Below are 14,323 nucleotides of genomic sequence, written 5' to 3'. Positions count from 1 at the left end.
CCCAGACTATTCTTCTTATTTTATCCTCCTTGAGAACGTTCTCGATACTTTCTTTCTTAATTTGCTCTCATTGGAAACGTTCCCTAAAATTTTTTTTCTCAATCTCTTCTTCTTTTGTTCCCTCAAACTGAACTAAATACTTTTGTTCCCGTTTGGCTCTTTTGTTGGAACGTTCTTGGCTTAAACTTTATTCTCGCGCAGAACCAAACCAAAACTGGAACGCTCGGTCCCTGGTTTGAAATCATTATCCGTAAAGGGAGATGTAAGCAATATTGGTATCGAACGAAAATCTATTAAAGACTTTCGAACTGATATAACTTTTACTCCACCTTTAAGAAATGTGTTAATAATAATAATAATAACTCGGCAAGATAGGACGACATGCTGGAGGTCTTGGAATGGTCATTCAAGGTTCCAACATACACTGAGGGAAAAAAATTTTAGAGTTAAAAAAAAACGTGCTAAATTTAGAAAAATACGCATATGAAAGAGCACCAACCCAACTCGTTTTAAATTTGAGTATGTACGTTATAAAATATGTGGTTGCGAAGTGCACAGATGCTTTTTCGTTATACGAAATTAAAATTAAGAAGAAAAAAATTGAATTTTATGTTCCGTCTGATGGTAATTAAACCTGGACGCTCTTGGTAGCAACCAATTGTATCAAGCGTCGTTGCACACTCAGCTACAGCTATACATGTAAATGTGTTTTCAAATGTTGAGTTTGAATCAACAACACAGCGCGCGATTAGTGCATGATGTCGTACCATGTATGTACATATGTATGTATGTATGTGTTGTCACCGCTTTGCATGATTTGTATACATATATGCTTTCGTGCAGTGAAAATGCTTCATTTTAATACGGGCGTATTTAATTTGAATATTTCCATTATACGTAGTGTATGTATAATCCAATCCAAAAATCCATTTTGTTAAGACTTTTCACTTGATTTAAAAACGAACATTTTTAAACGGTAATCAAATAAACTTTTTTTATTTTTACAACGCGTTTTTTTTCTCAGTGTACTTGCTAGATATGATCCGGGACTACCTCAGAGACCGTTGGCTTTTGTACGACACAACACAGGGTCAGAGAAAAAGACGTATGACCGGCGGAGCGGCACAGGGGTCTGTACTTGGCCCGGACCTCTGGAATGCCACGTATGACAGTCTGTTGCGCACGGAAATGCCGGAAAGCGCCTTCCTTGTTGCCTTTGCGGACGACGTGGCCGCCGTCATAACAGCAAGAAACGTCCAGCTAGCACAGCTCAAGCTAAACCAGGTCATGCGCAACGTCAGTGGATGGATGAGCGATCACGGTCTGCAATTGGCTACAGCCAAAACAGCTCCTCACCAGGAAACGGATCCCAACAATTATAAACATGATGGTCGGACCTCAGCTCGTGACAACTTCTAGGTCTACAAAATACCTAGGGGTGAAGCTTGACAGCAAACTCACACTCTGGGAACACATCCATGGAGCATGTGAAAAAGCTGCGCAGAGCATGGTGGCTCTAAGCCGGCTAATGGCGAACGTGGGCGGCCCGAAACCATGCCCCAGAAAACTTCTGATGACAGCAGTCCAGTCGGCGCTGCTATACGGGGCAGAAATATGGGCCGACGCATTGAAAGTCAAAAAATACCGGATTCAAATGTCTTCGGTCCAGCGCAGCGGGGCACTACGCATTGCTTCTGCATACCGTACAGTGTTCGCAGCGCGGTTCTAGTTATTTCTGACGTCATGCCAATTGAGCTACTTGCTTACGAGCGAAAAGAGATTTACAATCTCAGTGAGATAGGTCGAGCAGCTGCTGCGCGAGAAACTAATCCAGAAGTGGCAACAAAACTGGAACGCGAGCACAAAAGGTCGATGGACGCACACCCTGATAGCCGACCTTCAAACATGGTCGAAGATAACGTGTACCACACATTCTTCACCTGCGAACACTTCTTGATTTCGCGCAGAATGCTGGAAGAAAGACACGGAGACATAACTCCGAACAACATAGTTGAGGTAATGATCTCCAGCGCAGAAAAGTGGGAAGCAGTTGCGAGATACGTGAAATTCGTACTCCGCTGCAAACGAGAGGACGGTTGTCTACTGAGGACACCCGAATGAAACGCACCTACAAAAGAGCAGCCCCAAGGCTCTAACAGCGCGCTCCTGCATCTGAAGACATGCAGAATCGCGGTGCCAGATGCGGGATTCTTGCTCGGGCGGTGGGAGTTTGGGTTTTAGTGGGTAGCCCAACACGCTTCGGTGGGAGTCCCACACTCGGGGAAGGTAGTATAGAGACTAGCGCCCCGGCCAGTGCATAAAGCATTTCCCTCTCCTACGAAAAAAAAAAATAACAATAATAATAATAATAATAATAATAATACTAATAATAATAATAATAATAATAATAATAATAATAATAATAATAATAATACATACATACGTTAGTGTTTGCCCGGGCTTCTCGCTCCGATTTGTGACGGGCGCCTTGATGTTGTCACACAAAAAGAACGGACTTACACTTTTACGCCGACTCCGAACAGCGGTTGTATTTTTTTGAGAAGCTGTTTTTCATGGCAGAAATTCTGAGGTTTACCATTGCCTGCCGAGGGGCGACCGGTATTAGACAAAAAACTTTTTTGTTACTTAATTTTTTCATGCTGGATTGAATCGAGCTTGCACCCAGGCCCTGCGGAGTGGTATTATATTGAGTAAAATACAAGAGATAAATAAGACTATTATGCGGAAGTATTTAAAAAAAATCAACTTAGCTCGAAAGTATTTACAATGGCTTTTCATTTGGTGTATGTACATATGTATGTCAGTCGAATCCATCGGTACACCGGTACACAATTTATTTAAATCGGACGCGGACCAAAAATATGTGGTAAAATTTAACAGACAAAAAATTCCCTATTTTTTCCTAGGTCACCTTAATGCACTTATTACAGTATTTTAAGACCTTCAAACAAAGAATCTTGTAAACGAATTAAAATATATTAATAATATAAAAATATAATAATAATAATATAAGTATACTTATGCATGTACCTACACACATACACACATATATATATATACATATATATATATATATACATACATACTTAGGCCCGTCGAGAAGGGGGTTAGGGGATTGTTTCCCCAGGTTTGCAGGGGCCTGATTTTTCGGAAATTAAGGTCGAAGATAAAAAATTTTAGATAAATTTTAGAAATAAACAAGTAAGAAAGTCTAAGTTCGGGCGGAGCCGAACATTAAATACCCGGCGCAAGTATTAAATATATGTTTTTCACCTTTCCGAAAGCTACCGCTACATGGTGCCGGGGTGTGTAAATTTTGAGTAAATTAGCGTCTTTAAATTTCGAAATATTGGCTGCGTTTCTTTATACATTCCGGATAATCCCATTTCACAGCCGGAATAAACAGAATGCTTTTGAAATATACGTTAACATATCATCAGGAACGTTCTAAAGAATAAGTACACAAAAAAGTTTATTCCAAACGTTCAGAATGAATAAAGAAATTCAGCCATTGAAGTTTCAAGCAGTTCTAAAATTTACCGTTATATGAAAATCGGCCGTAATTTTAGTCCGATTTCAATAATTTTCAATAGTTTGCTTTTATGTGGCAAGCGCAATAACCATGCCGAGTTTGGTATAAATTGGTAGAACGGTTACCGAGATATAAATATGTGATCATAAGTGGGCGGTGCTACGCCCATTTTCCAAAATTTTATAATAAACGTATTTCTTGGTAAAGAATTGTTGCAAGCATCAATTTTGAATAAATTAGCTTTAATATTTACTGATTTCTCGAAGATTTCGTATTTCTCTAAATTACCGTTATATGGGATGTGGGCGTGATTATTGTCCGATTTTAGAAATTTTCGGCCATTTCGTATGATATACCAAGGCCAGCAACTGTGCTAAGTGATAGATATACACATGTAACCATAAGTGGGCGTGGCCACGCCCATTTTCCAAAAATTTATAATATTCTTATTTCTCATCTAAAACTTATTATAAATATCAATTTTGAGTGAATAATCTTCAGTAGTTACTAAAATACCGTAGTTTTCGTATTTCTGAAAATTACCCTTATATGGGAGGTAGGCGTGGTTATTGTCAGATTTTGCCCATTTTCAATACCATCCGTCCTACGCTAGAAAGAAGTGCACGTACCAAGTTTCGTTAAGATATCTCAATTTTTACTCGAGTTATCATGTGCACATTTATCATTTTTGTATACATTTGTCTATATCTATCTCGATTCGTTTTGCCTGTTACAAACAACCGTTATGTGAACAAAGTTATAATACCCTTGTGCACAAGTGCGCTCGGGTATAAAAATGAATAAAAGTTGGGTTGCCGCATATATTTAATGAGACAAGTCTAGCTGTTAAATGTGGCTAAAGGAGACAGACAAAAGCAATGAAGTTCTGTTTATTGCTTGATCTCATTTAAGAGCGTGATTTTTTACGAAAATATTTGTTGGAACAATATCCGAATAGAGTGCGCACCTGTAAACAAAACAGCCAGCACTGGAGGGGCTGGTAGAAATAGATATGTATACATTAATATATATCTACACACATATACCTGCATACATGTGGAAATGCGTGTAGCACCTTTAACCAGTCTTGCCACAATGTTTTTTGTTTGTTACCAAAATCACCAGAAAAAGTTACCAAAATTACCAGAAAAAGTTACAAAATTCAACAAGAAATTACCAAAATTATTTAATGCCATCCAGCTTTGCACCATTGGATTTTTTTTCGAATGGCTGTAACCGGGAGAATAAACCCCAAATTCTGGAGCACTTGTCAACATTAATCCAGTTTTGGCCATGGTATCTTCGAATATGTATACTTCAACAGATCAAACTCTCCTAAGTTGCACACAAGTTTTCACTTTTGTTCATTTAGAAGAAAGTTGTATCTGCTCGGAGAGTTAGGCAACAGTGAGGGCTTTAGACGGCAACACATAAGCAATTCAAACAAGTATATACATAGAATTATACTCATATGGGTGCCCCTACACCGGGATTTTGATCGTTGCCCTTAAGTTTACATCGGTTATGGGCAGAGTAAAAGCTCTATCTTCCCATCGCTGGTTTAAATAGAAAATAAAAGTGATTCCCTATGAAAACGCTTTTGGCCCACTCCCTAATGTGGAACCAGAACGAGCCCGTATTTACCTACATATGTACATACATATCGTCGTTTAAAGTACAAAACCGCGTATCAACGAAATCCAAAACCGCGTATCAAGATAATGCAAAAGCGCGTATGTGAGGTTGCATAAATTATTTTCTAGAGAGTAAAAACACTCATATTTCTCTTTTTTATAAAGTAATCACATTTCGGGCTAGTATAGTTCAGGGCGAATGGATAAGGATTGAGCCAAGAGCTTGTGCGAGCAAATCCAATTTTTGGCAGCAAATATCAGTTACGCGGTTTTGTACTTTAAACGACGATATGTATGTGACAGAGCGATCTACTCGATTTAAGAAACATTTTAAACCGATTTGAAAAAGATACCAAACTCAAAAATAAATTACCAAATTAACAAATATGATAAAGAAAGAAAAAATGTACCAAGTTTGGTAAATAAACTAAAACGGCAACACTGTCTCGTTTGGTAAACTGGAGGAGCCCAGCGATCTTCCAGAGTTAAAAGAGAGTTGTGCTATTATTATTGGATTCTGCTCTTCGATCGGTGCTCTTAGTTTTAAGCAGGGAGTATTCCATATGATGTAATTCCAGTCAGAGAATTTGAATCATCAGCGAGTTTTTCAAGTGTCCTCTTCCAGTGCTGTGAGCTCCATTAAAAGGTATTCGCACGAGGCGATTTTGCGTTCAACTCACGCAGGGTTGCACGTAAAAAAAGTTGAATGGCTGAATGTTGGCTGGCGACCAACTTTGTTGAAAGCGATTTGTTGAAAGGCCGTTCAACCAAAAGTAGAATGCAAAGTCGAACAATGCAAACGCCTTTTTATGGCGAATATTTTGATATATTCTTATATTTTGATATTTTTAGACATTCAATTTTTTTCGTGCAACCTTGCGTGAGTTGAACGCAAAAGTTGCCTGAAAAATCGCTTCGTGCGAAAGCCTCATTACTCCAATATTCCAACAGCATATCTATACATTTGTATGCACAAATGTTCATATGTATGTACACTATTTACTGTGCCTACTCCGAAGAGGCAGTGAGCTTGTTTGGAAATAAAGTAGAGTTTAGTCATCTTGGAAGCGTCGATCGTTCTGGTTGTGTACAGCGCGTTGAGACGTTCTTTTGTGATTTTTTTTTTGCTTTCTTTTGCGACGTCAGTTGCACTTGCGACTACTTTCCTCGGCAAAGAGGCAGAAGCAAAGCAACAACTTGAAATTATGAACTTGTTGGCCACTTTTACATTGCAACAATAACCGACAACAAACGATTGCAATTGCAACAAGTGCAAAGTGAGGTGCGTGTCAACTGGCAAAGCCAAAGTGTTAATGTACATACTTATACACGTAGTATAAGTATATTCATACAGTTACACATATACATACACACATATTTATATATATATATAACACGTATGTTTGCATGCATATATGCTATATACTTATGTAGCATGTGCGTATACGAGTTTTACTTGCGAGCAACAGTTGCGGAGCAGGTCGTCGATTGCTAGTCACACATCCACATCAGTAAATTTAAAGTTACACCTATGCATGCACATGTATGGATATAAGTATGTGCATATGTACATATTTATCTACGTACATATGAGGGTATTTTGCTCGACAGTGTATTTTCTGTGTTTGTGTTTATGCTGAGTGTTTAAATTGCGATGTTGATCTTTCTTGTGTCGCTTTTGGCATTTGTTTTCTCCATTCTTTATCACGTTCTTAACTCTGCGAAAAGCTAAAAGTCGAAGTAAATTAAACTATACGTATCAACGATTCTAAGTGATTAGCTCATAAGTACCTCGTACATGAATTACATACAAATCTATATATGTACATATGTATGCACATGCAGTACATGTGAAAAAATACGCTTCATTGTTCTGTGAGTTAACTATTATGTGCATAAAGTTTGACAATTTAAAATTCTGCCGCATCAAATTGAAAAACGCTGACGGTGATACTTTTTAAAGTTTCGAATAACTAGTTAGTCAAATATGTATACATTTTTATATACATACATACATTGAAGCTGGCAATAAAAAATTAATGCGTGTGCTGTATTTGTGTTAACCTCTTCTACGTGTTTTTTCGTATTGTCTGTCACTTCGTTGCTGACTACGATTTGTGAAAGTGTTCGTAACCGAATCGGAATTAAGGTCTTTTATTGTTTAAATTGGAATTGCAGAAAAATGGAAAACGCAAAACAAAAAATTAAATAATTTCAAAATTAAGGGCAAACACAAAAAGAGTGAGTAAAATATATCAATCTACCTTTGTTTCGAAAGTGTTTGTTTTCACTTTTGGAGTTGTCTAAACGTTAACCATTAAGAAAATCAAAAACTTCGAATGGCACAAAAGAAGAACAGACTGCCAAGAAACATATGTATACACATGCATGTGTACATATGTAAAAGCGATAAACTAAAAGGCTTACTATTGTTATGGCTATTTACATATATACATACACCTTTAAATTTATTGAAAAATTAATCCATATGAATACACATTTATGTTTGTATATGATATGTATTAACATACATACATACAGTATCGGTCATATCTATAGCACGCCATTTCGAAGTGATATTGTTTGCAACTAATGTTTATTTTTGAGAATTTTCAATTAAAATACAGTTCTTTTTCTAACAAACCCCATATAAACCCAAGTTTAACAATTTGTAGAAAACTTCAAAAAAGTGTAACAAATTTTCACCTAAGTTTCAAACTTTTTTCTCGGAAGTGTTAGAATTTTTTCGAGTACACAGTTTTTTAGCCTAATCAATTTTAGTCTGATAATGTGCAAGTTTCAAGTGAATTTTTTTCGCCAAAGGTGCTGCGGTTTTCATCCATATACAAATAAATTGAGTTTATTCATTATATAGAAGCCAATGCGACAAAAAAAATTCTAAAAAATTAACGGCAATTCGTAGCCACTTGAAATTTGCACGTTGTCAGACTAAAATAGCAGTGGCTAAAAAACTGTACTCGAAAAAATTCTAACACTTCCGAGAAAAAAGTTTGAAACTTAGGTGAAAATTTGTTGCACTTTTTTGAAGTTTTCTACAAATTGTTAAACTTGGGTTTATATGGGGTTTGTTAGAGAATAAACTGTATTTTAATTGCAAATTCTTAAAAATAAATAAATAAACATAAGTGGCACACAATATCACTTTGAAATGGCATGCTATAGATATGACCGATACTGTACATATGTACATTAGAGTGGTCCAAGAAATCCTTTTTTTTATATTACTCAGTGCTCACGCAAATTTGTGTTCCTATTTAAAAGAATTAAAAAACATAAATTGATAACAAAAAAAAAACAAAAAATTTAGAGGTCGCTCAAGTCCATGTTGTTTTATACAAAATTGCTCGTCCTTCAATCCGAGCGCACGCGAAATACCTCAGGAAATTTAAGTTTTGCAAGATCTTATAATATGTTTTCGAGGTCGCTGAATATACTAGGAAAGTTACTTTTTGCTCAGGCCTCTCAGGATTACTATACATATAATAAAAATGTAACAGACCGATGTCTGTACATTATAGATATTAACAATTAATTACAAGGTTCTTAGAGCGAGCATCATTATACCAAAAGTAAAAAAAAAATATTCAAAAGTTGTTTTGGGTAGCTATTAGGGCTACCTCAAATTTGTGCAATATATTGTACAAAAGTCCGCAAAGGAGTAAAAGCACTCAAGAAAACTCAATAAATATTTCACTAAGTTTGACGGAATAAAACTTTTATTTCATTATATTTAGTTAAGATTTGCATTAAAACATTTTAAATTTTCTCCATAAGAAGAGAATTATATAAAGAAATTTTGAAAAATTTCAGGTACAATTACAATATAAAATGCAAATGACCCGTTTTAATAAACCTTCCCGGTTTTTCTGCCTTCAGTAGATCAAGAAATCAAAAACCCACCCTTTACTGCCACAACAGCGCACAAGCTCTTCAAAAACCACGGCTAAAACCACTCTAATTATCTGTTCACCTGCAACCTTTGCGGACGTTTGTACAATATTTGACCACTCGGGAAAAATATTTTAAATCATGATAGTTTAATTTTAGCATTTTTATATGATGAAATACTTTTTATATTTCCATACTATGTGCTTTTATTAGCGATTTTACTTGACTTTCACGTATTTTTTGTACAGTGAATTACCACAACTTGCGTGTCACTGGAATTTTATAAAATGGTCTATTTTTAAATTGAATTCTAAAAATATTTTTGAAACGTTTTCGATTTCGAAATTTACGTAAACTATTCGGGACATTCCAAAACTTCGTAAAGTTTAATTTGTTTTAAAAAATATTAATAAGATTTTTAGTAGCCCGCTTCCAGTGTTACACAAAATTAAATGTACAATATATTGTACAAATGCAGGGAAAAGGTTAAAGAAAAATTAGTATGTAGGGTCTTTATTAGAGCAATAGAAGCCAAATCAACAGTTTTTAGAACTTTTGTCTGTCTTATGTTTGTACGCGCATCACTCGAGAACTAATGCATGAAATTCAATTCAGTCTGCACCGATGCACTGCTTTAAAATATAGACAGAAAAAATAGAGTACCTGTTTGAAAACTGCAGTTTAAGTAAAGTGATAAGATCAAGTAAATATTGCATTAAGGCTGTCAAAAGAAAGAGGTTTAAGAAGGCGTACACCTGAAGATATTTTTGTGGAGGTTGCCACATTTTTTGAAAATTTTAATATAATTCAGTTGATAAGATAAATTAAATACTGCAGTATGGGTATCAAACTGAAGAGGTTTAGGAAGTTTAGAAAAAATCAATTTGATTTTATGTCAAAGTCGATAATTATAGCCACATCTTTAGCTAACAAAATGAGTAATCGCAGAGAATTTTACGTTCAACACTTCTTGAATTATCGGCAAGTGTTTGTATCGGAAGTTGCTGAATTTAGATGTGTGGGTGATACATGTATTTAGAGAACCAGTACGGTTTAAATTATCGGGCTTTGCAAGACTTTCTGAGGTGTTATCTGATGTTTTCAAGGACACTGAGAGTGCTTAACTAACTTTTTTGCTATGTCTCAAATCTTGGAAAACAACTTAAAAAAACTTAACAAATATGAAAAAAACAGAACAAGATTCTCCATTACTGAAGAGGTTAGAACAATATTTTTTAATATCATTCAGGCTCAGGCAAATTTGTGACCCTTCTGCTAAAAATTGCCCTAACATGATTAAAAAAGTTTGGAAGGTCGCCCAAGTCCATTTTTTACACAAAATGTTATTTCCCTAAGTTTTTAATTATTTCAATCAGGACTGCAGCAGAAAAGATTAATGACAGTGAAGTGATGCCCAAAATAATATTTTATTTTCCAATATTAAAACAAATTGCAAGACATCTTAAATTATGTTAACGCTGTTCGAATGCAACTTTGAGGGCTGTTCTCCAATTCAGTTTGAGTGTGAGCGGTGTTTATACATTCTTTCTAACTGTCCGGAAAAGAGCAAAACAATTAAAAGGGAAAGCATTTAATTTTAAACTTTAAAGTTTTGAAATACCACAAATAAACAGTCGAACACGTAAAAAATTAGCGAAGTTCCATACATATGTACACAATCAAAAGTTTACCGATCGAATATGTATAGGAACCTTGCAATATATCTATGGAATAGAGTCTGAATTCTGAGTAATAATCAGTTCGGTACGAGATTTGACTCAGAAACAAAAAAAAAAGAGCAAAAATTTCGAATGAAATTTCCAAGTTTAACTTCAAAATCCTTATGATTTGGCTTCCAAAGGGCTTAGAGAATTCTACCACAACGTACTTGTTGTTCGAGAGATAGAAAATTGTGGGAAGGATGCACAGCTGCAAGCAAATCATAAAAAATGACTCTGGGAGTTTGCATGGTTTTTCATTTTTAAACAGTGGGATTGTGTTTCTCGTTTCAAAATCTATAAAATATAAAAATATAAAAAAAAAATTATTTTTGCATGTTTTTTTCCAAAGAACACTATTTTTGGCAATTTTTTTTTAAGTCCAATGAGTAATTATGGCTAAATGGCAATATTATTCCGGAATTACATTAGATTCCGAAACCATTTTGTTTGATATATAAATGTGCTTCGGTAGAGTTTATTCAAAAATCACTCAAGTTATCATTTCGCTGTTTTCGACAGTTATTTCTTGGAATAATATCCCAAGCTTGCTTTACATTTAAAAAAAATTACACCTTTCTCAGAGAGAATTTTTGATAACATATCGACGCCTGATTGCGATTTTATCGTAAGCGGCAAAATGAAAATTTTACAGAAGAGTTTTTTTTTTTTAATTCTTAGACAGTGCAAAAATTTATTTGGATTTAAATGGACAAGAACATTATTGAATGGCAGCTTTCCAATAGGACTATTTATTTTTTGAAAGAATTGGCGCTTGCGATAGTTTTATGTTGTATAATCTGGACATTTATAAACGACGGAGTGCGGGTTCTTTAAGCATTGTTTGAAAAAACTGAATTTTAAGTCAGTTAAATACATATAAGCACTGGCAATCAGCAGAATAAGCTCAACGTATTTTCAATTTTTAACTGTTCGGTGCATCTACCAGATTATCCCCAAACTTTCTTCGTGGATACAGTGTTAACGCTCACTCAATTCTCCAACAAACTAAAACGACCATGTAAGCGTTACTATTTGGTATTTTTTGAGTTTTTTTTTTGTAAAGAATGCGAAAAAAGTAAAATTTTGACCAGAATAGGTTTGGTGCCAAAATCTTCATATTAGGGAGATTTTTGGCATGTTTTGAAATCAGTTGTTATATTTCTCGACTTGTTATTGAAGAAAAAACTGCTTAACGAAAATTTTTAATCTAGAGATTAAAATCAAAGACTGCAATTTTATGAAAGAAGGCTGACGTGTTGGAGTTTTGATAAGTAAAAGTGAAAAAATCAAAATCATAAAAGCAATTTGAAAGGAGATAAACGGCAAAATTAATTAATTTCGAAAATGTGAATCCATATGGCCGTGTAAGCTGGTGTTAAGATGGCAATTCGAATCCAGTTGTAATTTTTTCTATACGAGGGCATAAAATAAGAACATGAGCCCCTTTAAATGTTAGTTTTTCATCTTTATGATATCCTTTACAATCTTATAACCCCTTTGCAAAGCAAGAGTTTTTAAAAAAGACTGCTAGACGAGCCGCATCGCACTTAGTGATGGCAGCTGCAATTGCATAATGGCAGATTGCACTTAATTTTAATGAGGGAAAGAAGCTGATTTTTAAACAATCAGTTCTAGCAAGTGCCGATGGAACTTTGGTTAAAACTACAGTTCAAACTGGTATTTACAATAAAGTTCTATACACACAGTGTCGCTTACTATAAAATGATAGGATCTCAAAAGATCTCAGCAAAGATAAAATTCATTTTGCTTTATTTTCGTAACGGTAAATATTCAAAGTCTGTGATTTTGTAGGACGTTGTAACGCGTATTTGTAACCTATTTGCAACCAAAAAATTGTTTCAGATGATTCGTCCCTTACGATAAAGTCGCATTAAGGGGTCGATATGTACATAACGCAAACAAGCAAACATTATTCAAATTGAAAGATTCCATTCTAACTTCTACAGTACTTTTTATCCACTTGTTTTGGAGAAACGGTGCTCACATTCCTCTACAATAAAATAATCATACATATGGGTCATTCCATACAATATTTACACCCCAATATTTTTTTTGGGGCGAAATATATATATTTTTTTTTAATTCTTTATCGAAAAAAGAAGACACCTATTATTTTTTTCGTCATGTTATTCGAAAATCTCGAAAAAAATTCTCGAAATTTTGAACTCACGGAGAAGTTTCTTTTTTCAATTGTTTGCAGTTAATAAACTATTTGTCGGAGAAAATCAGTTAATGTATCAAAATGCGCGCAATTACCTCGGCTTTCCATGAGATTGTGAGATAGATTAAAATATTTGCATTAGAAAATCGCATTTTTTATTTATTTACTTCATCATGTTTGATTTTTATTTTTTTCAACAATAGTTTCAGTAGTGGTCAAACTTTATGGAGTAAGTACGCTGTAAAAATTTAAGAATGGAAACACCAAAACTGTAGAAGTTACGAGTTTTCTCATACCTGCGTACATAAACTTTAGTATAAACTCCGACAAATAGTTTTCATTTCATTTCATTTATTGAACAAGGAAATTAGTACAGTACGATTTTGAATATTTTATAGTACAACAGATAGAGTGGAACTCAGGTTGTTAATACATTTACAAAAACGTTACTATGATGATATTTAAAACGCAGGCTTACATATGTACATATATACTTAAGGCTGCGTCAAATAGTTATAATTTAAAATAAAATAAAATAAAATAAAATAAGATGGTCGGTCTAGATAATTTGAGAAAAATAGTTATAAATAACAGTTCTATAGTTGCTTTTGTTTATAGTACTTCTTATGGCGGTAGGAATCGAGTTCCAGCTACGTATAGTTTATTAACTGCAAACAATTAAAAAAAGATACTACTCCGCAAGTTCAAAACTTCGAGATTATTTCGAGATTTTCGAATATCATGACGAAATAAAAAAATAGGTGTCTTCTTTTTTTCTATAAAGAATGTAAAAAAATATATTTCACCGCAAAAAAATATTGAGGTGTAAATATTGTTTGTATTATTCATTTTTCAATAAGCGCGCCCAAACAAAAAATTTTTTTATGAAAAAACTCGAAAAAAACTTTCGCCCGCAACATTTTTTAATAAAATATTTAATATAACAAAAAAAAACAATTTTTTGGTGCAATTGCTGATACCGCCAACAAAAAAAATTGCCAAAAATCAACGGTTAATCGGTGCGACTTAAAACTTGCACATGTTATTCTACAACTGAATGTGCTACAATGTTGTTTCTTTATTTCATTTATGTATTTAATTGTTTATTAAAAAAAAAGTAGCGGAAAAAAACTTTTTTATTAAAAATTCTTATTGCCACAATTATTTTTTTGTGGCCGACAACGAAACTTTCTTATAGGACCGAATGAAAAAAAAATGTAGTTTTATTTGACATAGTCTAATACGGGGGATCCCAAACTTTTTTCACCTTGGCACCCTTGTTGTGCTAAAAAAAATTCCCGACACCCCTACTCATCAAATGTCT

At 34.3% G+C, this 14,323-nt stretch overlaps 1 protein-coding gene across 1 annotated transcript in view; it reads left to right on the top strand.

Annotated features, from left to right (window-relative positions):
• Positions 1–6,236: 6,236 nt before the first annotated feature.
• LOC118742341 (rho GTPase-activating protein conundrum) overlaps positions 6,237–14,323 on the top strand; it is a 194,057-nt gene continuing 185,970 nt past the window's right edge. Inside the window, exon 1 of the mRNA XM_036474340.1 lies at positions 6,237–6,469. The gene's annotated coding sequence lies outside the window, so the exon portion shown is untranslated. The remainder of the gene's footprint in view (positions 6,470–14,323) is intronic.

Source organism: Rhagoletis pomonella, unplaced genomic scaffold (assembly GCF_013731165.1).
Source record: "Rhagoletis pomonella isolate Grant_MI unplaced genomic scaffold, Rhpom_1.0 Rhpom_scaffold_00007, whole genome shotgun sequence".
Lineage (NCBI taxonomy): Eukaryota > Metazoa > Arthropoda > Insecta > Diptera > Tephritidae > Rhagoletis > Rhagoletis pomonella.
The sequence above is the reverse complement of the archived record's forward strand: the minus strand, read 5'-3'. Positions and strand labels throughout refer to the sequence as shown.